Raw genomic sequence first — 21,508 nt, 5'->3', positions numbered from 1 at the left:
ACGGACACGGCAACTCTTGGAGCTCGAGGAATTCTACGGACACTTTGGCTAGGACGACTTCCTACTCAAATGCAGATGGTTCTCGCTACCCGAACGGAAGATCCGCTCAACAGCGTAGCCGAACAGGCCGATCGCATCCACGAGATGACTAACAAGGCCGTCGTGGCAGCAACAACTGCGCCTGCAACTAAAGAGTCTTTGGAAGCAAAGATCCAGGCTCTGATTAAACAGGTGGCCACACTCACCACACGCCTCTCAAGAGACAAGTCGAGGCAACGCGACAATGAGAAAGGCCGAAATCGAAGTCGAAGTCGAAGCCGTAGTCAGAGCCGCAACCGCGGTAAAACCAAAGAAGATAAAGACGATAGAAATGACAAGCACTGCTACTACCACAATCGATTTGGTGAAAAAGCAAAGAAGTGCACACAACCTTGTACATATAAATCGGAAAAAGGCCAGGGCAGTCACTGATGGCGGCTAGTAGACCCGCCCCAAGCCCTCGCCGCTTAATCGTTACGTGCCAAGATACTAAGAAACAAATAGACACAGGATCGGACGTGAGTGTATACCCTCGCTCTATGGTAGCGGGATACACCGCGTCAACATCCTACGAACTCTTTGCAGCAAATGCCTCAACAATCGCTACGTATGGCACGATTACACTTCAGCCGGAACTTGGGTTACAACGCGCATTTCCATGGCGTTTCATCATCGCCAATGTCACGGAGCCCATCATCGGAGCTGATTTCCTTGCCTATTACCATCTCCTTCCAGACCTACAGAAAGGTACTGTTCTCGATGGTAAAACGCACTTGCGCAAGAGAGGCACATCAGAAAAAGGGGTTGTGGAATCAATCAGAGTGTTGGCTATCGAAGACGAATAACACAGAATTTTGGCAGAATTCCCTGATATCTTAAAGACTACTGCCAAGAGACATACGGTAAAACACAACACGCTCCACCACATCAAAACCACGGATGGCCCACCAGTAGCATACCGTCCTCGCCGTTTAGCCCCGGACAAACTCAAGGCGGCCAAGGCTGAATTTGATCTCTTGCTTCAAGAAGGGATCATTCGAGTATCAAAAAGCCCATGGTCATCACCATTACATATGGTGCCAAAGAAAGAAGACTCCTGGAGATCTTGCGGAGATTACGGGGGAGTTAACGCTAGAACAGAAGCGGATCAATACCCGATCCCGCATATCGAAGACTTCTCACAGAACTTACACTGAAAGAAGATCTTCTCAACAATTGATTTAGTGCGAGCATACAATCAGATACCCGTTAACCCTGATGATATTCCAAAAACGGCTATAACAACTTCTTTCGGACTCTTCGAATACCTTTTCATGCCGTTCGGGTTACGCAATGCCGCACAAACATTCCAACGCTTCATTCACGAAATCACAAGCGACTTGAATTTTTGCTATGCGTATATTGACGACATCCTCATTGCATCAGAAAACGAGGAACAACATAAGAAGCATTTACGCATACTCTTCAAACAACTTCAGAAATACGGCATTTTATTCAACCCCTCTAAATGCGTTTTCGGAAAAACAAAGGTTCTTTTCCTTGGCTACGAGGTTTCGGAGAACGGCACTCAACCTCCGCCAGAAAGAATCGAAGCAATCAAGGAGTTTCCAAAACCTGAGAACATTCAGCAGCTCCGACGGTTCCTGGGGACTCTTAATTTTTATCGTACATTCATTCCTAAGGCCGCTAAGGACCAGGCAATTTTAAATGACTTACTCGCGGTTCCAAAACCAAAAAGAAGGCTCCCATTAGCCTTCTTCAGTAACTTGGAACGCAGAACTGGAAGCAGCCTTCGCAAAATGTAAGGACAGTCTGTCTCGCGCAACTCTTTTGGCACATCCAAATCCAGAGGCAGACATTACTCTTACAACTGACGCATCCGATACAGCCATCGGAGCAGTCATTCAACAGCGGGACGGAACAGAATGGCAATAAAAAGCTGAATCCGGCCCAGCAAAAATATAGCCCCTATGATAGAGAGCTTCTAGCAATCTACACTGCTATCAAACACTACCGGCACATGCTAGAAGGAAGGATTTTTACGGTGTTCGGTTCTAGGAAGGAATCCCCCGGGAAAAACGTCCCCCGGAAAAATTGTCCCCGAAAAAATCCCCCTGGAAAAAATCTCCCCGGAAAAACCCCCCCGGAAAATATCTCATCCATAAATCTTTCGAAAATTAACCAACCGGAACATCTTGTCCGGTGATGTCTACTGTATTTGAAATTGTGTGTGTCATTATTTGTACATATTACACTTTGGAACCACTAACTGTTTGCTTTGTTTTGTGTTTACAAGTGCTATTCGCCGCCAATAATATCATTTCAAACAACTGAAGTGCGGTTACATGGTATCGACAGCAGTTGTAATCAGACTGTTTCAAGTTGTGGTTGTGATCATTTCGTGCACTATGCCGCTTAAATTTTTGAAGAGTAATCAGGGCAAGAAAATGTTAACAGTTAATGGTCACTTATACTATAAGCATGGAGAGGGATCACAAGGCAAAGTGATCTGGAGGTGTGCCGAATATAAGAAAGGTTGTCGGGGGATTTGCCATACGTCGTCGGAATTACGAGATGGTAAGTTAATTAATGTACAATAAAGCACATTGTATTAATTAATGTAATTATGCGCTACTTGCTCAGTGTCGAGATTTTCGCATTAATTCCTTTTGTATATTGTTCGCCTATTATAGGCATTATTTTGCATCAAACTGAGCACGCAACTCACACTCCTAACGCTGCAGCAGTTGATGCAAAGCGAATTGTTGCAAAATTACAAAAGAAGGCGTTGACAAACAAGGAGGCATCGTCGTCGTTAGTGGCGTCCGTGCTGGGTACAGTGTCGTCACCCGTTGCTTCCCAATTACCGAGTGCTGAGTCATTGGGTCGGACTGTCAGAGGAATTCGTCAAAGGAATAATCCTGTACCACCTAATCCAAGGAAGGACACACTGTACATAATACCAGACCAATTTCAAAAGACATTGAAGAACGTGAAGTTCTTGTTGTTCGACTCTGAAGATGTTAATAACAGACTACTTGTATTTGCTACGGAGGATAATCTACAGGTGCTGCAAATATGTGACATGTGGTACTGTGATGGTACTTTTAAAGTAGTGCCAGAATTATTTGATCAACTCTACATCATACATGGGGAGGTGAATGGCAAAGTTGTGCCTTTTGTATATGCGTTATGTCCCAACCGACGCAAGAGAACGTATCAAAATCTGTTGCGGGTTCTGAAGGATGCATGCCCCGGGTTGGCCCCAAAATATGTAATGTCGGATTTTGAGACGGCATTTTTGAAGACCATTGCAATTCATTTTCCCGAGTGTATTGTCAAAGGATGTTTCTTCCATTTCGGACAAGCACTTTGGCGAAATATACAGAACCATGATCTTGCGCAATTGTACTGCGAGAGCAGCCGATTTGCTCGTAATTTGCGACAGTTATCCGCATTGGCATTCGTTACTCCCGACGATGTAATTTACGCATATGATTCTTTGCTAAGATCAAAATTCTTCAAGAATAATGAGGATGATTTGAAAGGTTTCCTCGATTATTTTGAGCACACTTGGGTTGGTGTGTTGAATCGTCGTAGTGAACGACGCGGTGACATTAATTTGTGGAACCACTACTTCTCGGTGATGATGGCTACTGCTCGTACCAATAATGCAGTGGAAGGTTGGCACTGTGCACTAAATCGGCGAGCAAATGGATCGCACCTTATGTTGTGGACATTCATTGAATTGATTCAAGCAGAGCAGGGTCTCGTTGAAGCTCACATTGCGCGCGCGGATGCTCACGCTCCTGCGAATACAAGACAAAGACGCTACAAAGACAACGATGCGCGGTTGAAGAGTCTTGTTGCAACCTACAGCTGACAGGATGTATTAAAATATTTGAAAAGTGTTGCTGCCAACTTGTCATTATAAAATCTGTTATGAGTTATCTGTTATTATTATTTATGGCCTTTATGATGGCTTTATTAATTTATTTGTACTTTGTTTCTTTAAAGCAGTGATTTGTCGATATATTGAACAGTCTTTTTTGTATATACATATTTTTCATATATATACACTTCTATGTGTTAGAAAGGATAAATTAAATAGATTTATTGTAATGTCAAGAATGAAATATATACATTGCAAGGTCCATGCGTGGATGTAGTAGGTTCCGCCCCCCTTCGGGGGGCGCCACTTCCACAAAAACTAACCTAACCCAACTCATTTGTGTAAATTTTTGATTGGGGCGATTTTTTTCGGGGGGGGATTTTCCCGGGACCAAATTGACGGTCACCCGGTGTTCACTTACCACAAGCCGATCACATACGCCTTTCGACAAGATCCTCTACATAGCTCTCCTAGGCAGGCACGACACTTACAATACATCGGTCAGTTCACTACCGATATTCGTCATATTGCGGGTAAAGACATCGTCGTCGCTGATACCCTCTCACGAATCGAGGAAATTCAGTCCGCAATCAACTTAGAAAATTTGTCACAAGCACAAGAGGAGGATACCGAGGTGAAAGACATCTTAAAAGGGAACTCTTCTCTCAAATTGACAGAAGTATCAATCCGTGGAACGAGTGCAGCATTATATTGCAACACGTCAACCCCAATAGCACGTCCCTTTGTTACAAAAGAGTACAGGAGACAAGTGTTCCAATCACTGCACAGTCTATCGCATCCAGGAACCAAAGCGACGGCAAGAATAGTCGCAGAAAGGTACGTCTGGCCACGCATTAAGGCCGACTGCCAAGAATAGGCAAGAGCATGTCTCGCGTGCCAAAAATCGAAGGTCCACAGGCACAACCAATTGCCTTTAGGACAATTCGTCGGCCCTACCAAACGGTTTGAGCACATACACATGGACCTAGTTGGGCCTCTACCCATCTCTATAAGGGTTATAGATACTGCCTTACAATCATCGACCAATTTACCAAATGGCCTGAAGCCATACCGGTGGCAGACATATCCGCAGAGACAGTAGCCCAGAATCTCTTCACTCACTGGATCGCAAGATTCACAGAACACCTACGGATCAGGGAAGGCAATTCGAGGCCGACCTGTTTCGTCAGCTTACTAGGCTAACAGGCACCACGCATATACATACAACAGCCTATCACCCCGCAGCCAACGGCATGGTCAAACGTTTGCATCGACAAATTAAAACGGCCATCAAATGCCACGAAACAGAAGCTTGGACTGAAGTATTACCCGTCGTCATGATGGGCATCCGAGCAGCATTTAAGGAAGATCTCCACGCAACTCCTGCAGAACTTGTTTACGGAGAAACCATAAGACTTCCGGGAGAGTTTCTACAAGAAACTACTCAAGCCAATGAAACGAGTGACTTCTTACTGAGACTCAGGAAGACGATGAAAAGTCTACGGCCACAACCAATCAAAAGACACAGGTCGCCTGCTAATTCCAGCATAAAGACCTGACAAACACAACTCACGTGTTCCTCAGGCACGATGCACCAACGCGGGCTCTGCAACCCACTTTTGACGGACCTTACAAAGTCCTCAGCAAAGGCGAGAAGGTTTTTAAGTTACGGATTAACGGCAGAACCGTCCACGTAACTATCGACCGCCTTAAGCCTGCCTACATCTTGGCAAAACAAGAATTAAACGACAAGCCTTGTGAGACACTCCAGCCATCACAAGATACTCCAGCGGATGTTCCACCTACGGAAACCACAACTCGGAGTGGCAGAGTGTCACGAAAAACGGTACGATTTCAATTCCCGACTTTAAAACAACAAAGGGGGTAATGTGGCGGTCTACGCCACTTGTGATACACGCCCGCGCGGTAACTCTATGGCCCTGTATTACCGGCGGCTACTTTGCATCAACGCCGCTAGGCGCCGCATCGCCTGTACCGTTGCTCGTGTTTCATATTCAACCACGACCTGTATATAAAGGAACCCCCTACGGGGCTTGATCTTCTTGGGCGCTAGACGCCTACGGCAGCAGCGCGTGAATGCTCACCGACTCGAGGCGCCAGTCGCCCTCTGCAGTAGCACACGATCGTTTGCCGCCTTCCTCGGCGCCAGTGGCCCTCGGCAGCAGCGGGTGAATGCTCACCGACTCGAGGCGCTTGGACGCCCTCGGCAGTAGCACACGATCGCTTGTCGCCTTCCTGGGCGCACGGCCGACCTCGGCAGTGGCGCACGGACGCCCGCCGACTTCCTCGGCGCGAGACGCCTCCGGCAGTAGCGCGTAGACGCTCGCCGACACCTAGGCGCTCGGTCGCCCTCGGCAGTGGCGCGTGGACGCCCGCCTACCTCCTCGGCGCGAGACGCCGCGGCAGAAGCGCTTAGACGCTCACCGACTCCTTGGCGCTAGTCGCCTTCGGCAGAAGCGCACGGTCGCTCGACGATTCCTCGGCGCACAGACGCCTCCAGCAGTAGCGCTTGGACACCAGCAGTTTCCTTTGCGGCGGCCGAGCTCGGGGCCGTATCTCGTACGGTGGCCTTCGATGTTGCTTGCGGAGAGGTCCGGGCGTGACCCGACCGACGGCCACGTCCCTCGGCCGTCTCCTTGAGTGCGTTCTCTGATTCCTCCATCGTGGCGACTCAAGAACGTTACAATGTAACCACCGGCAATCCCCTAAATAAATCTTACAAACTAATTAATAAATCCGCCGAAGCGGCGCAATTGCCCTCCCCCGCTCCGAGCTAGGAAGCACCCCCGAATTTTCCCTCGGCCGAGCCCGTCCGGGTGGCGGACGCGACTTGTCGCGTCACAACTCCCCTTCCCCAGACGAGCGCCGAGGGGGGACCCCGACCCAGACATCTGATCACCACTCCGGCGTCGGAGTACTCTGTCAAATTTTGAAAAAGAGATTACTATGATTTATAACCCTCGACCGTACCACACCGAAACATACACCACACAAAAATCATACCAAGAAATCCGCCACAGACCAACATCACACCCCAATCAGCTCTCCCGAAATCATACCCTGAATCCTGACAACACCCTAACGTGAGATAATACTCTACCGACGGACTGACCGCGACTGTTACGACTTAGACATCGGAAGCAGGGGGGTGATAGGGCTTAAGGGGTAACGCCACTCTAGAGTCCAAAAAAAAGCCAATTTTTGATAATTTTTTTCAGAAATACAGTAATCATAGAAGAAAATCGGTTTACATCTATTTATTATCTATATATTAAAGTATTAAAAAAAAATTTTATTAATTTTTTATTGACAAAATGGTGGCGCCAGAGCCATTGATCCAAAGTGCCAAGTCGTCCAACGGGCGGAATCAAAGCTCCTATAATTCCTGAGCTGAAACAAAAATTCAAAGATTTTTGAAAAATATATAAGATTTTTTATAGAAGTACCTATGGAAATTGCGAAATATCATTTTTTGTAAGAATGGTGCATGTTGGAAAAAAATGTTTCATTTTTCGCTAAAAAAATTTCGCACAAAATTGTTTATAAAAAAAGTTTTGTTCAACTTATCGCAAAATCCATAGGTACTTCTATAGAAAATCTTATATATTTTTCAAAAATCTTTGAATTTTTGTTCCAACTCAGAAATTATAGGAGCTTCGATTCCGCCCGTTGAACGACTTGGCACTTTGGATTAATGGCTCTGGCGCCGCCATTTTGTCAATAAAAAATTAATAAAATTTTTTTTATACTTTAATATATAGATAATAAATAGATGTAAACCGATTTTCTTTTATGATTACTGTATTTCTGAAAAAAATTATCAAAAATTGGCTTTTTTTTGGACTCTAGAGTGGCGTTACCCCTTAAGGTCTTGCACGTGAACTTTACCAGCGGGTGATCCGTCCGGCTGAGCCACCTCGTAAACTGTCGGAGAGATCGCTCGTTTGATTCGGAGTAATCCTTGGAATTTCGGTGCCAACTTGCCAGCCACACCCTGTGCGGCGGAAGATAATACATGTTGCCGTCGTAACAATAAATCACCGACACGAAACCTACGCGGCCGCCTGCGCAAATTTTAGCGCGCGGCTTGTTTTTGATTTGCCTGATCGAGGTTTTTCGCCACCCACTCCCTGATGGCATGCAACTTTCTCATACATTGCGACCATTCCGCGGGATCTCGCGCCTCCACGTCGGCAGCTTCATCCCCCTGATCGCGCAAGGAACTGGGCGGCGTCAACTTGCGCCCGAAATTTAAAAAGGCGGGAGAGGTGCCCCTAACGACGAGTGGAATGCGGTGTTGTACGCAAAACGAAAGTGCGGCAAATGAAGATCCCATTCCCTATGATCTTTCTCAATAAAAGTTACTATCATTGTCTTCAATACGCGATTGACTCTTTCCACCGGATTCGCCTGAGGATGATACGGGGGTACCGTCGTGTGCGTGATGCTATTTTCCTCCGCAAAACTCTTAATAACTCGATTCACAAATTCCGTCCCATTGTCCGTCAGAAGGACTTTCGGTGTACCCCACCGAGACACGATTAAATCCTCGAGAGCTTCCCGAATCTTCGGACCCGTGGCCGCTCGCAACGCTTTAATTTCTATCCATTTCGTAAATAGATATTGAATTACTAACAAATACTGGTACCCAGCCTTACTACGTGGCAACGGTTCTACGAAGTCCGCGGCAATCGCGGTCCACGGTCCTTTTATCACACGACGTCCCATCCAATCCGCCGGACTAGCCTGTTCTACCTTAGTTCTTTGACAGGTGTCACAAGTCCTGATATATCTCATTACCTCTCTAAACATGTTCCAATAATACGCGACGGCAAGGCGCTGATAAGGATAAGTCTTTTCGATATATAAATGTCCGGCCTGAGGGGCGTCATGCAATTCTCTAAGAGCTTGCACGCGTTCTCGCGGCAATACTAATTTCCATCTATCGAGGTCTTCAACAATATCGGAAATGACCAGTCTCGGTCGTAAGAAATATAATAGACCGTCCATTATCCTCCAATGCGCGAATCTTTTAGGGTCAGTGGCTACTTCCTGAAACCGCTTTCTATACCAAGCGTCGGTGGTATCTCCGCATTCCGTATCTTCGGTGGTATCTTCCGCTACTTCTACGACGGCACTTACGAGTCCCTCCTCCCCGCTCTCAAACATACGCGACAACGCGTCGGGCATGTGGTGTAGGGCCCCCTTTCTATATTCGACCGTGTAATCATACTCCAACAGCTCTAAAGCCCATCGAGTTAACCTACCCGTCGGATTCTTAAGGTTGTGAAGCCATCGCAAACTGCTATGGTCGGTGATCACCGTAAATTTATATCCTTTTAAATACGGTCGAAATTTCTGGATTGCCCAGACTACGGCCAAGCACTCCTGCTCCGTTACGGAATACCTCGTCTCGGGGTCGGATAGGACACGACTGGCATATGCGATCACGCGTTCTTCGCCTTCTAACCTTTGCGTCAAAACGGCTCCTAGACCTACGAAACTCGCGTCTGCAGCACAAACGGTTCTTCGAAATTTGGACATGCAAGAACGGGAGCGGACATTAAACTTTCGCGAATACTTTTAAAGGCGCGATTCTGCTCATCCTCCCACTCCCAGCGCCTGCCTTTTTTCAAAAGGCGATTCAACGGCTTGCTAAGGGTGGCGAACTGTGGTATGAACCTAAGAAACGACGCAACTGTCGCAGATTTCGGGGAGCTGGATACTCCATAATCGGCTTGGTTTTCTCGGGATCGACCGGCCCCCCTTTTCTACGACAAATCCTAAATACCGTACTTGAGGACGGCAAAATTCGCATTTCTCTAAATTAATGGTAAGACCGGTTTTCGAGATTTTATCTAATACACGTTTTAACCACTCTAGGTGTTCTTCGAACGTTTCCGTCGCGATGATTATATCGTCGAGGTAATTGAATACGAAAGGTTCCATTTCCGGACCAATTAAACTGTCTAGCAATCGCTGAAAAGTAGCCGGCGCTCCTGTCAAACCGTAAGGCATTCGAACGAAGTGGTAATGCCGAGAACGCTAAAAGCTGTGATCTCTCGACTATCTTTGCTTAGGGATATTTGAAAATATGCCTGACTTAAATCTATCGTAGAAATATACTTAGCCGAACGCAACTTATTTAAGATACCGTCCATAGGCGGTATTGGGTACGTGTCTTTTTTCGATATTTTATTTACCCCTCGAAAATCTAAACAGAACCGGTACTTGCCATTCGATTTCTTAATCATTACTATCGGGTTCGACCACTGACTGGAAGAGGGTTCAATAATTTTTTAACCAATTAAACCAATTTAATAATTCAGTTTTGACAGCTTTATGTTGTGCTCTACGAATGCGTTTAGCTTTCAGAGTAACGGTTCCTGATGCAATTGTCTCATATATTAGTTCCTTATTTTTTATTATTGTTGAGAGCGTTGATTTAGCAATAATAATAGTTATAATATAGAACTGTTGTCTTCTATTTTTGAAGTTAATTAAATACGTATTGATTAAATACGTACCTATTTATCAAATAAGTGGGAAGGTCCCGTTTGCTTACATTCCCGATTGCTAACAGCTTTGTTTGCCCATAACATTTTGCTGACATCTTCGTTTGCCGACATTTTTTGATCGCTTACAAGCATTATTGTGCACATAATGCTTGTATAATAATTAAAAATACGTGTGTTTGCGCATATGGTCTTATTACGCACAAACACATTGCACACATGACTTTATTGCACACATGCAAATTGCACACATAACGTTATTGTGCACATACACATATTGCACATATGACTTTATTGCGTACATACACGGGTTTTCAACTTTCCACACGAAGCGAAATCCACCCCACTTCTGCTTATAAGTAGAGGCGAAACGAGGTCTATCATTGTACGATTCGAGTTTTCAATTTACCACGTGAAACGAGGTTTACCCCACACCTTCATGTGCAGTAAGGGCTCAGTCACAATGAGAAAAATAAGGAATAAGATAAAGGAATAAGGAATAAGGGAATGTCGCATCTCACTTCAGTACATGTACATTAAAGTGAGATGCAACATGCCTTATTCCTTATTCCTTTATCTTATTTCTTATTTTTCTCATTGTGACTGAGCCTTAAGGCGAAACAAGGTCCAAGCTAGTACGATTCCAAATAGGTTTCAACTTATCATGTGAAGCGAGGTTCACCCCACACTTCCATTTACATTTATAATAGATTCGAGCGTATAGTATTCAGCTTAAGAAGTATATTGGCGTCAATATTGCTTATTAATAGTATCTATTGGTCGTGGAATTTTTTAAGTATTTTTCTTGTGTTCTCCGCTAAAAATATTTCCAGAAATCACTTTTACATTATGGCGCCACAGTTAATTATTGGAATCTTGCCCATAAAACTAGAGCAATAACTTTGTGTGCAATTGTATGTGCGCAAAGTGTATGTGCGCAACATAATTATGTGTGCAAAATGTTAATATGATTTTCTTCTTTAATGTGTGCAATGTGTATGTGTGCAATAAAGTCATGTGTGCAATGTGTTTGTGCATAATAAGGCCATGTGCGCAAATGTACGTTCGTATTTTTAATTATTACATGTACGCAATAATGCTTATAGGCAATCGAAAATGTCAGCAAATGAAGCTGTAGTCAAAATGTTGTGGGCAAACGAAGCTGTTGGCAATCGGGAATGTAGGCAAACGGAGCCCCTTCCCCAAAAAAGTATTTAATCAATTTCAAAAATATGGGACATAGTTCTATATAACTATTATTATATTTAATGTTATTATTGCGATTCTCTATTATACGGATATAAACACACATACATGTATATTTGTAAAAAATAGAAGTGTGTATATATATATATGGAGGGGTAAAAACCACAGTGGTGCAAGTCAAATTTTTAAAAATATTTTCTCGTGTGCATAGATGCAATTTATATATTGTACAGATTGCATCTATGCACACGAGAAAATATTTTTAAAAATGTGACTTACACCACTGTGGTTTTTACCCCTCCATATATATATAGAGTGTGTGTGTGTGTGCGTGCGTGCGTGCGTGCGTGCGTGCGTGCGTGCGTGCGTGCGTGTGCGTGTGTGTGTGTGTGTGTGTGTGTGTGTGTGTGCGTGCGTGCGTGCGTGCGTGCGTGCGTGCGTGCGTGCGTGCGTGCGTGTGTGTGTGTGTGTGTGTGTGTGTGTGTGTGTGTGTGTGTGCGTGTGTGTGCGTGCGTGTGTGTGTGTGTGTGTGTGTGTGTGTGTGTGATATGACAAATCAATCAAATACTCGGCGGTATGTGCTGTTAAAACTTATTTATTATTTTAATATTTCTCTCTGTGTTAAGGATGTATGGGTGACATCTCAAAGCATTACCAAAAATCTAAAAATTTCATAGATTGTTCTATTATTACGTCTAAGTATCTGTGTAAAATTTCAGCACAATTCTCTTACTGGTTTAAAAGTTATTGTAATTAAGGATGTATTGGAGGTATTTCAAATATATTCAGAAAGTGCTGTAAATTGTTTCTAAATTAAATTAAAAATACTCTGTAAAATTTTGAAGTTATTTAAGAGTTATTTAAGTTTAAAGTTGATAAAATTAACATTATCCTTTATAGAGAGTCGACACTTTGCTGTAAATATAAATAAAATATAAATAAACGATTAAGATATTTCTTAAACTTTTTTTATATGTAAAACACACATCATTGATATTGTATTTTAAGTTTCAAAATTTTTTGCCACAAAAAAATTTTTTTAATTGTTTAAACAATACTAATTATTTAAATAACAAAAAATCATACTCAAACTGTTAACGGTAATTCCTTCTAACATATAAAAAATTTTGAGTTGTTTGACATACATGCAAAGTCTTCTTTTATTGAAAGTTCAACTTTTAGCAAGGACTGTACGACCCATACATCCTTAAGTTCTCCTTGCGTGTAAGTCCCAAATAGCTCCACGGTCAACACAAGGCGAGGCACAGGTCTGTAACGTCTCAATAATACGAAAGCTTTTTAAATTATCGTTCTATATAAGTCTCGTTTATTATCTACTCAAACTCGCGAGCAATGCTTCATGTTATATGTGTGCTAGAGGCAATGGTAGGATTGAGAATGAGTGATCCTCCGATTCGAAGGGTAATAACCGATGAATCGTCGGCGACACCTGAGATTCCGGGAATTGACGGAATCTCACGATCGCTTTCAAATAATCGTCTGTAACATTCTCGTCTTCTCGCACGGAATTAGCTCGCCGGATCAGGGTGAGAAAGCGTGAAGACATTGATTTGTTTTACACCAACTTTATTCAAGATCTCATTTGTACAGATAGATGTGTGTGTGTGTGTGTAGGTGCTCCGCTGATCCGCTGTGTGGGTGAGAGTATCGCAAGATCGACTTAATACTAGCGCGCGGACGGATGGGCTTATTGTTAACGCGGGGCGGATACGCGGTTTATTGCTAACGCGCGGACTTATTACGAACTGGCGGACAAATACTAATGCGCGGACGGATACTCGGCTTATGACTAAAGCGCAAATAGACGCGGCTTATTACTATGCGCGGACAAATACTCGGCTTATTACTAAGGCATGGATAGATACGCGTCTTATAGCCAATTTCTTCACCGTCAGATAACTCTATCCTTCGGTTAACCTCACTCTTCATCTCTTTCTAAGGGGGCAGTTAGAAAGAAATGAAGAGTGAGGTTAACCGAAGGATAGAGTTATCCAACGGTGAAGAAATTGGCCCTTAGTACTATGCGCGGACGAGCGGTTGGTACGGCGCGTACTGGTGTAGAGGACGGTCAGGAGCTCAGTCGGGGGCACTCGTCCTCCGTTTGGCGAAAACGGGTAGGGGGCACCCGACCCAGAGGCAGGAGGTGGCAGGTAACGACCAACCGGGAACATCCAGGGCTACGTTCCAAAACTCTACTCTGAGTAGCAGGGTTAACCCTACGCCGTTCCAAAACGCGAAGTAAGTAACTATATGGGCGGAGCCTATTCGTTCCAAAAGTGAGAGTAAAGTAACCCCGGAGTTAACTCTATGAACCCTGTTTCCGAGGTGGGTTAGGAGAGTAAACTCTTCTAAATTTAAATAGAAACGCGGGACCTTAGAACATAATAAGCGCAATTGTCTCTATACACCGCAAAAACGTTGGTCGTTGTCATTGCTGTGATAAGTAAGTAAGAAATATAATATTAATAAACATATTAGATAAAGTATTTTATATATCACACATAATAAATAAGCATATTAATTTCTTTGGTAATACTTAAGGAGAGCTCCCTTCTCACCGATTTCGCTGAATTTAGGCTTAATCGACGCGTTTTTGCACAAAACGAACGAATCTGGCAGAAAAAAGTCCCGCTCTGCCCCGCGAAGCGAGATATTAACTGTTAAAGTTGACGACTATCAGGTTATGAAACCTGTCATACCGACGCGATGTAGCGACTGGTAGCGACCACGAACATGCCCTGCGGCCACATGCGCATGCTCCGTAGCCGCACGCGCATGCAAAAGAAGGTCACGTGACAACTGTCTGCTTGGTAATGGTAAGTAACACAATTTCAAATGTTAATTCTCTTTTGTTTTAATCTTACGAGTCTAACAGTCAACAATGCGACTGCACGAGTTTCTCGCTGTAACCCATAATAAAGAAAAATTAATTAGTTATTTAATCGAGCATAATTTAATTGCTAAAGAAATACAGTGTCCAAAATGTGGTAATAAATTAATAATTGATACAAGTAAGCTCAGATTTCGATGCCGAAAAACATATTATGAAAAGAATTCCAGCAAAAAATATGTAAAAAAACAATGTATGTTCCAAACAAGTGCAAAATGTGATACGTGGTTTAGCAAATCAAAGTTAAGTTTAGAAACCGTATGCCGATTAACAGCATACTTTATTATGTTACGGCCTCCGCGACATCAATTTTTGTGTACGGAATTACAACTTTCCGAGCCTTCGGTTATTGATTGGGTTTCCTTTTGCCGAGAAGTAAGTATAATTTGATACATTTAATACATTAAATATAAATATGTTAAATGTATATTTAGTAAATTTATTTAAAAATGATATAGGTTTGCATATACTGGGCCAAAAAAATTCGACCAAACTTGGAGGCCCCAACAAAATTGTTGAAATAGACGAGGCTAAAATCGGCAAAAGGAAATACAACCGTGGCCGAATTATCGAAGGGAAATGGATCTTCGGTGGATACGAACGCGACTCAAGAAAAATATTTCTTGTTGCGGTTCCGGATTGTACAGAGAAAACTTTGCTGGAAATTATAAAAGAGTGGATTCTACCTGGGACGACGATAATGTCAGATTGTTGGAGGTATTACAATTGTTTAAACAATGAAGGTTCCAACATCTGACCTTTAATCATTCCATGAATTTCGTCGACCCAGATACTGGTAAGTATAAACTTTAAATAGTTTTACAAATGTTTGGGTTTAACTATAATATATTTAAGATAAAAAAATAAAGAAATGTTGCATAAATGTATTGACAGTTTTTTTAATTTTTAGAAGCCCACACCCAGCATATAGAACGCGTTTGGAGAGAGGTAAGAGCTAATATCCCACGGTACGGAACACGTACTTCACACTTAGTGGGATATTTAGCAGAATATCTCTTCAAACGCGTTCATGATTACGAAGACCGTTTGAACAGTTTTTTCTGTACCATTGCGGAACTGTATCCACCGAAGATCCATGATGAAGCAGATATCTCAGAACCGGAGGCTTCTACAAGTGCTACAACTTAAAATGAATATTTGCTAAACCACGTATCACATTTTGCACTTGTTTGAAACATACATTGTTTTTTTACATATTGTTTTGGAGTACACAGTCTCCTTCGGAGCTGGTACGCTCTTATTGAAGAACCGGGAATGGAGGAAACCGGGTGGTGGAATGAATTGCGGCGTAACCGTTGACAATGTCTTTATTGAGACGATCGAGTCGGGCGATGTCTAATCGGCAGGAGATCGGGCACGGGTGCACGCCGATAATCCTCGCAATAGTCTCTAGACGCTTCGATTTCTGACGCGTGCTCCGTTTTAATATACGTGTGGTTTGGAAACGCTCCGACAACGAACTGAACTTCGGTATGTGCGAGCTCGACCGCCGAACTCTCGGGTATTCACGCCGATCATCCTGTTTACGTGCCGTTTCGCGTGATCCCGGCGTGATCCTCGCATGCTCGCGGTTCGTTGTGCCGAGCCTGGGACTCTCCGATTCTCTCGCGTTAACTTAATTCATTCCGGAACACACCGCCCGCCTCGAATGTTTACATTCGACAACAATTATTAACTCGCATTAGGTACAATAAATGGTCGCTATTTACATTTGGTCGCTATTTACACTTGGTCGCTATTTACACATGGTTCAGAGTCGACGCCGCCCGCCATGGCGGAACTTTGCGAGGAATTTATGTCGACTGGAAGAAAACATAATTTTACAATGGGTCGTTTGTACTGAGAACGCGCGGTTTGAACCGTGACTACACTGGTGAGTCCATCCTCTCCGGGATGACATGCCGTTATGCGGCCGAGCTCCCATTGACACGGGGGTGCAAGCGCATTTCGCATGAGCACCATTTGTCCGACTTTTGCGAGCTTATGCGCGACCTTCTATTTGGGCCTCTGCTGCAAGGTGAGCAGATAGTCATTCGACCACGATTTCCAGAATAGTTCGGTGATGCGTTGTAGGAGCTGCCACCGTGACAATCGTGCCTCATTGAGCTCTAGAACACTGGGTTCCGGGGCGGCTAGAAGGGGGCTTCCGATAAGGAAGTGTCCGGGAGTTAATGCATTGAAGTCGTCCAGATTCTCGGACATTGCCGCGATCGGGCGGGAATTCAGACAAGCCTCGATGCGACACAACACTGTGGCGAGCTCCTCAAACGTAAGGGTGTATGAACCGATACAACGTTTTAGGTGATACTTCACGCTGCGTACCGCAGCTTCCCACAGTCCTCCGAAATGCGGAGCGGAGAGCGGTAGGAAGTGCCATGTAGCGCCCTCGGAAGCCATCTGATTTAACAAATTCGGATTTTCGGTCGCGATTTTAGCCGCTGTTTTGAGCTCACGATCGGCACCCTGGAAAGTGGTTCCATTATCGGAGTAAATTGATTTTAGAAATCCGCGACGAGATACGAAGCGGGCGAATGCAGCGAGGAACGCAGGGGTTGAGTAATCGCTGACTAGCTCAAGGTGTATCGCTTTTGTAGTCATACAAATAAATACCGAGATATAGGCTTTATGGGCCTTATTGCCACGGCCTTTCGCAGTACGTACTAACACGAGACCGGCATAGTCGACCCCGGTATGAGCGAATGCTCGGGAGGAGCGGTTTACGCGAACGCGTGGAAGGTCACCCATGAGTTCGCTTGGGATGAGCGCTCGTTCTTGAGTACAAACTACGCACTTATATAAGACGGCGCGGACGAGCGAACGCGCTCGTAGTATCCAATACTTTTCGCGTATTAAGGACAGTGTTAACTGCGATCCGGCATGCAGTGCGCGCAAATGAGTGTCGCGAATAATCAGCCTTACTAATGGGTGATCCCTTAGGACGATCGGGTGACGTGCGTTCTCGGCGATGTCTGCGTTACGAAGTCGGCCTCCGACTCGAATAAGCTGTTGGGCGTCGAGAAGCGGATTAAGCGGAAGAAGTGAACTCGATTTCGGGATAGGAACTGCGTTTGTCAGTGAAGCTAATTCGATCGGGAACAGGTCCGCCTGTATTGACCGTAGCCAAAATGTTTCCGCGGAGTCGATTTCGATGGATTGTAGGATAACGACGGACGAAGGAGGGATCGGATGTGCGGCCCTTTGATGAGCTCGGAGATTCTTGACGAAGCGCTGAATGTAGGCGGTGACTCTTAGCAATTTCGACCACGACGAATATCGCGTTGATAGGTCCCAAGATTTAACGACGGTCGTGGTGTGTACGGTCGACTGTTGTTGTCGTTCTTCGAGCGTGGTACTTGGTTCTAAAGGTGGGGCGTCACTTGGCCATTGTTCTGGAGTTTTGGTCAGCCAGGAGGGACCTGACCACCACAAGTAGTTTGAGGCCAGCTCCGCGGGAGAAATCCCACGTGACACGCAGTCGGCAGGATTTTCATCCGTGGACACGTGACGCCAGGGTGTGTTCGGGAGCATTGTTTGAATGTCCGCGACACGATTAGCCACGAATGTCTTCCAGTGAGTTGGTGAGCGACTCAGCTAGGCCAGAGCTACTTTGGAGTCGATCCAGCAATGTTTCGGTATGTTCGGCATGTCTAGCGACGTGCAAACGAATAGGAGGAGTCTGGCGAGCAGTAGAGCAGCACAGAGTTCGAGTCGAGAAACGCTTATTGTTTTTAGAGGAGCGACCTTGGATTTTGCTGCTAGCATCGTCACAGTCACAGTACCGTCCATTGATACGACGCGAAGGTATACTACCGCAGCATAGGCCTTTGTGGATGCGTCGGAAAATCCATGTAACACTTTCTGGAGCGTATGATGTCCGCACTGAGTCCAGCGTGGAATTGTGACCCTTTCAAGTTCCGGTAGATGCTCATAATATTGTCGCCACTGCTCGAGAAGATTGGACGGGACGGGTTCGTCCCAATTACACTTCGACGCCCAAAGTTGTTGCATTAAAATTTTCGCTTGAATGACGACAGGCGTGGCCCAACCAAGAAAATCGAACAATTTGGCGATAGCGGATAGAATCGTTCGTTTTGTTTCTCCCGGCGCGTTTGACCGGTTCACTTGGAATTGAAATACATCGCGGTCCGGATTCCAAGTAAGGCCGAGGATTTTTATCCTTTCATCCTCGCGTAGTTCTGAACTTTGCCCAAGGCCGTGATTAGTAGGGTCGATATCCTCGAGAAGGTCGGGCGAGTTGCTTGCCCATTTGCGAAGAGTGAACCCGCCTTTGGCAAGGAGAGACACGACTTGGTCTCGAGTTTGTCGAGCGAAGATCTTGTCATCCGCGCCAAAGGTAAAGTCGTCAATATATCGTTTCCGCATGAGCACGGGAATGGCAAGCGGAAATTCGGCTCCGTGGTCGTCGACGAGCTGTAGCGTGACTCTCAGGGCCTGGTTAGGAGCGGAGGCGTTACCATATGTAACCGTGCATAAGATGTATGCTAATACGGGAGAATCGGGATGTGGCCGCCAGAAAATCCGTTGGTAATCACGATCGAGAGGATGTACAAGGATCTGCCGGTACATTTTGGTCATGTCGGCGGAATAAACGTACTGATATAGACGCCACTGCAAAATGACAGAAGCGAGATCGGTTTGGAGCTTGCGGCCGACAAGGAGATGGTCGTTCAGAGAAGTGCTGTTTGTTGTTGGGCTCGACGCGTTAAACACGACACGAACTCGGGTTGTTGTGCTACTCTCCCGGAAAACAGCGTGATGAGGGATGAACACAATTTGTGTCGGATCACTTGGCTTTTCGTTGTCTGGAACTCGTTGCATATGTCCCAGATCGGCATATTCCTTGAGGAACGCGTGGTATTCGGCGGCTTTCGCTGGCTCCCGCTTTAGGCGCTTTTCCGAGCGGAGGTAGCTTCGAAGGGCCGGGTGGCGAGATTCTCCGATTGAGATGGGGGGCCCTTTCTTAAAGGGTAATCTGACGACGTATCGACCGTCAGGGTTTCGATAGTGCGTGCGTAGGAAATGATCCTCGCACGCTTGGTCTTCCGGAGTTAATTGGGCCGTGTGGGGTATCTCCTCCACCTCCCAAAAACGTCGAATGTTGTAATCGAGATCCTCATCTACGGAGGCATGATGTACGTCCATCTGTTGGTCGTGTCGCTCTCCTCCCGTGGGTCCGGAAACGATCCATCCCAACACAGTATTTTGTGCTATAGGTTCGTTCGCGGCGCCCTTACGGACCCCGTCGAGAATCAATGAGCTGAACAGGTCGGCGCCAATGAGGACGTCGATCGGATCGGATCCCGCGAAATCCCGATCGGCCAGGTTGAGATCCTTTAGGTGTAGCCATTGACTCCGAACATTGCGACGATTGGGCAAGTACCGTGTTAGTGACCTTAGAATTAACGCGGAAATGGAATAAGCAGGGGTGTCCGACGCGCTCGGAGTGATCGTGATGAGAGCAGCCTGCCGGACGGAGGTGTGCGTCTCTCCAATGCCGGTCACACTGATCGACGTGCGAACTTTCGGAATGCGCAAAGATTGAGCCAAATTCTCGGTCATAAACGATGCCGCGGATCCTTGATCGATTAAGGCGCGCACGGTTTGAAATCGACCCTGATCGGAATAAACTCTAACTCGAGCGGTCGCAAGGAAAATTGGCTGGGTGGGCGGAATGGATTTGGCGACAACATGAGATGCGATATCGACAGTGGAAGCTTCAATTTTTGGAGGAGACGGGGATGCGTCAGCGTCGGATTGTGTAGCATTTTCCGGAAAATGCAGCAAGGTGTGATGCTTTTTCTGACATTGCTTGCACGTGTGGGGACTCGTGCATTCCGTTGCTTGATGCTTTGCGCTAAAACAATTTAAGCATCGTTTGCATCGCTTAACTAACTCATGTCTCTGACTCGGCGTTTTATTGAGAAACTCGGAGCATTGATACAACAGATGTGAAGCGGCGCACACGGGACACGATAGTTTTGTTGCGCTGGCAGTATGGGAGGCAATCGCTTTCGATTTCGCTTTAATTTTTGCCGCAGAGTCGGTCGGTTTCTCAGTCGCAAACGGTAATATCGAACCGAGAGCGCGGATGCGTGCGTCCATGAACGCGTCGATTTCGGCGTAAGTCGGATAGTAGACGCTGCTACCTAATTTAAGTTCCCACGCTTCTCGCGATGATGTATCGAGTTTCTGTGTAATCAAAAATACGAGAATGTCACTCCACTGATCCACCGGACGCGCTAAATTCCTTAACGCAGCGATCGCGGCATTTACCTTATCTCGCAACGCGCGCAGTTCTGGAGCCAATTTCGCGGTGACATTGGGCAAGGTAAATAGTTTATTGAGATGGGTACTAATAAGACGCCGTTTATTTTCGAATCGGGACGAGAGGATTTGCCACGCAACATCAAAATTCTCGGACGTTAACGCTAAATGCTCGATGGAGGTGCTCGCTTCACCCTTCAAACACGAGAACAAATGGTGTAGTCGTTGAACGTTTGACAAACTAGTTTCACATATAATCATCGCATAGAATCGGTCGCGGAAGCTCTCCCACTTCTCGTACGATCCATCGAAGTTTGGCAAGGTGACCTTCGGCAAGTTGAGCGCGGCATGGGACGGAAATTCCACCGCTCGACTTACGTTTACGGAGGCGTCTAATGCTGGGAGGATCTCACCGAGCTGTTCGTGAAGATAGTCCAACGCAGCGTCGTAGGCTTCCTCACATTTCTCGAACTCGCGATCGGTGAAATAGGCGTATGACGCCTTGGTAGCGGCGTCGGCATTGACCTGCAGCTTCGCATCTAACACTCGGCATTGCTCGAACCTCTCCTTCGTACTGTCGATTCGCGCCTTTGTAGCCGCAGGCGTCATCTTTGCGGC

The 21,508-nt window shown here is 45.5% G+C and overlaps 1 protein-coding gene and 1 pseudogene across 1 annotated transcript in view; both read left to right on the top strand.

Moving 5' to 3' along the window:
* Positions 1 to 21,508, top strand: part of LOC139777660 (sodium channel protein Nach-like) — a 197,930-nt gene that overhangs the window by 26,298 nt on the left and 150,124 nt on the right. The gene's annotated exons all lie outside the window — the stretch shown is intronic.
* Positions 14,870 to 15,733, top strand: LOC139777651 (uncharacterized; annotated as a pseudogene).

This window comes from Temnothorax nylanderi, unplaced genomic scaffold (genome assembly GCF_030848795.1).
Source record: "Temnothorax nylanderi isolate EJ_2023f unplaced genomic scaffold, tnyl_v1.0 TNYL_tig0157_pilon, whole genome shotgun sequence".
Lineage (NCBI taxonomy): Eukaryota > Metazoa > Arthropoda > Insecta > Hymenoptera > Formicidae > Temnothorax > Temnothorax nylanderi.
The sequence above is the reverse complement of the archived record's forward strand: the minus strand, read 5'-3'. Positions and strand labels throughout refer to the sequence as shown.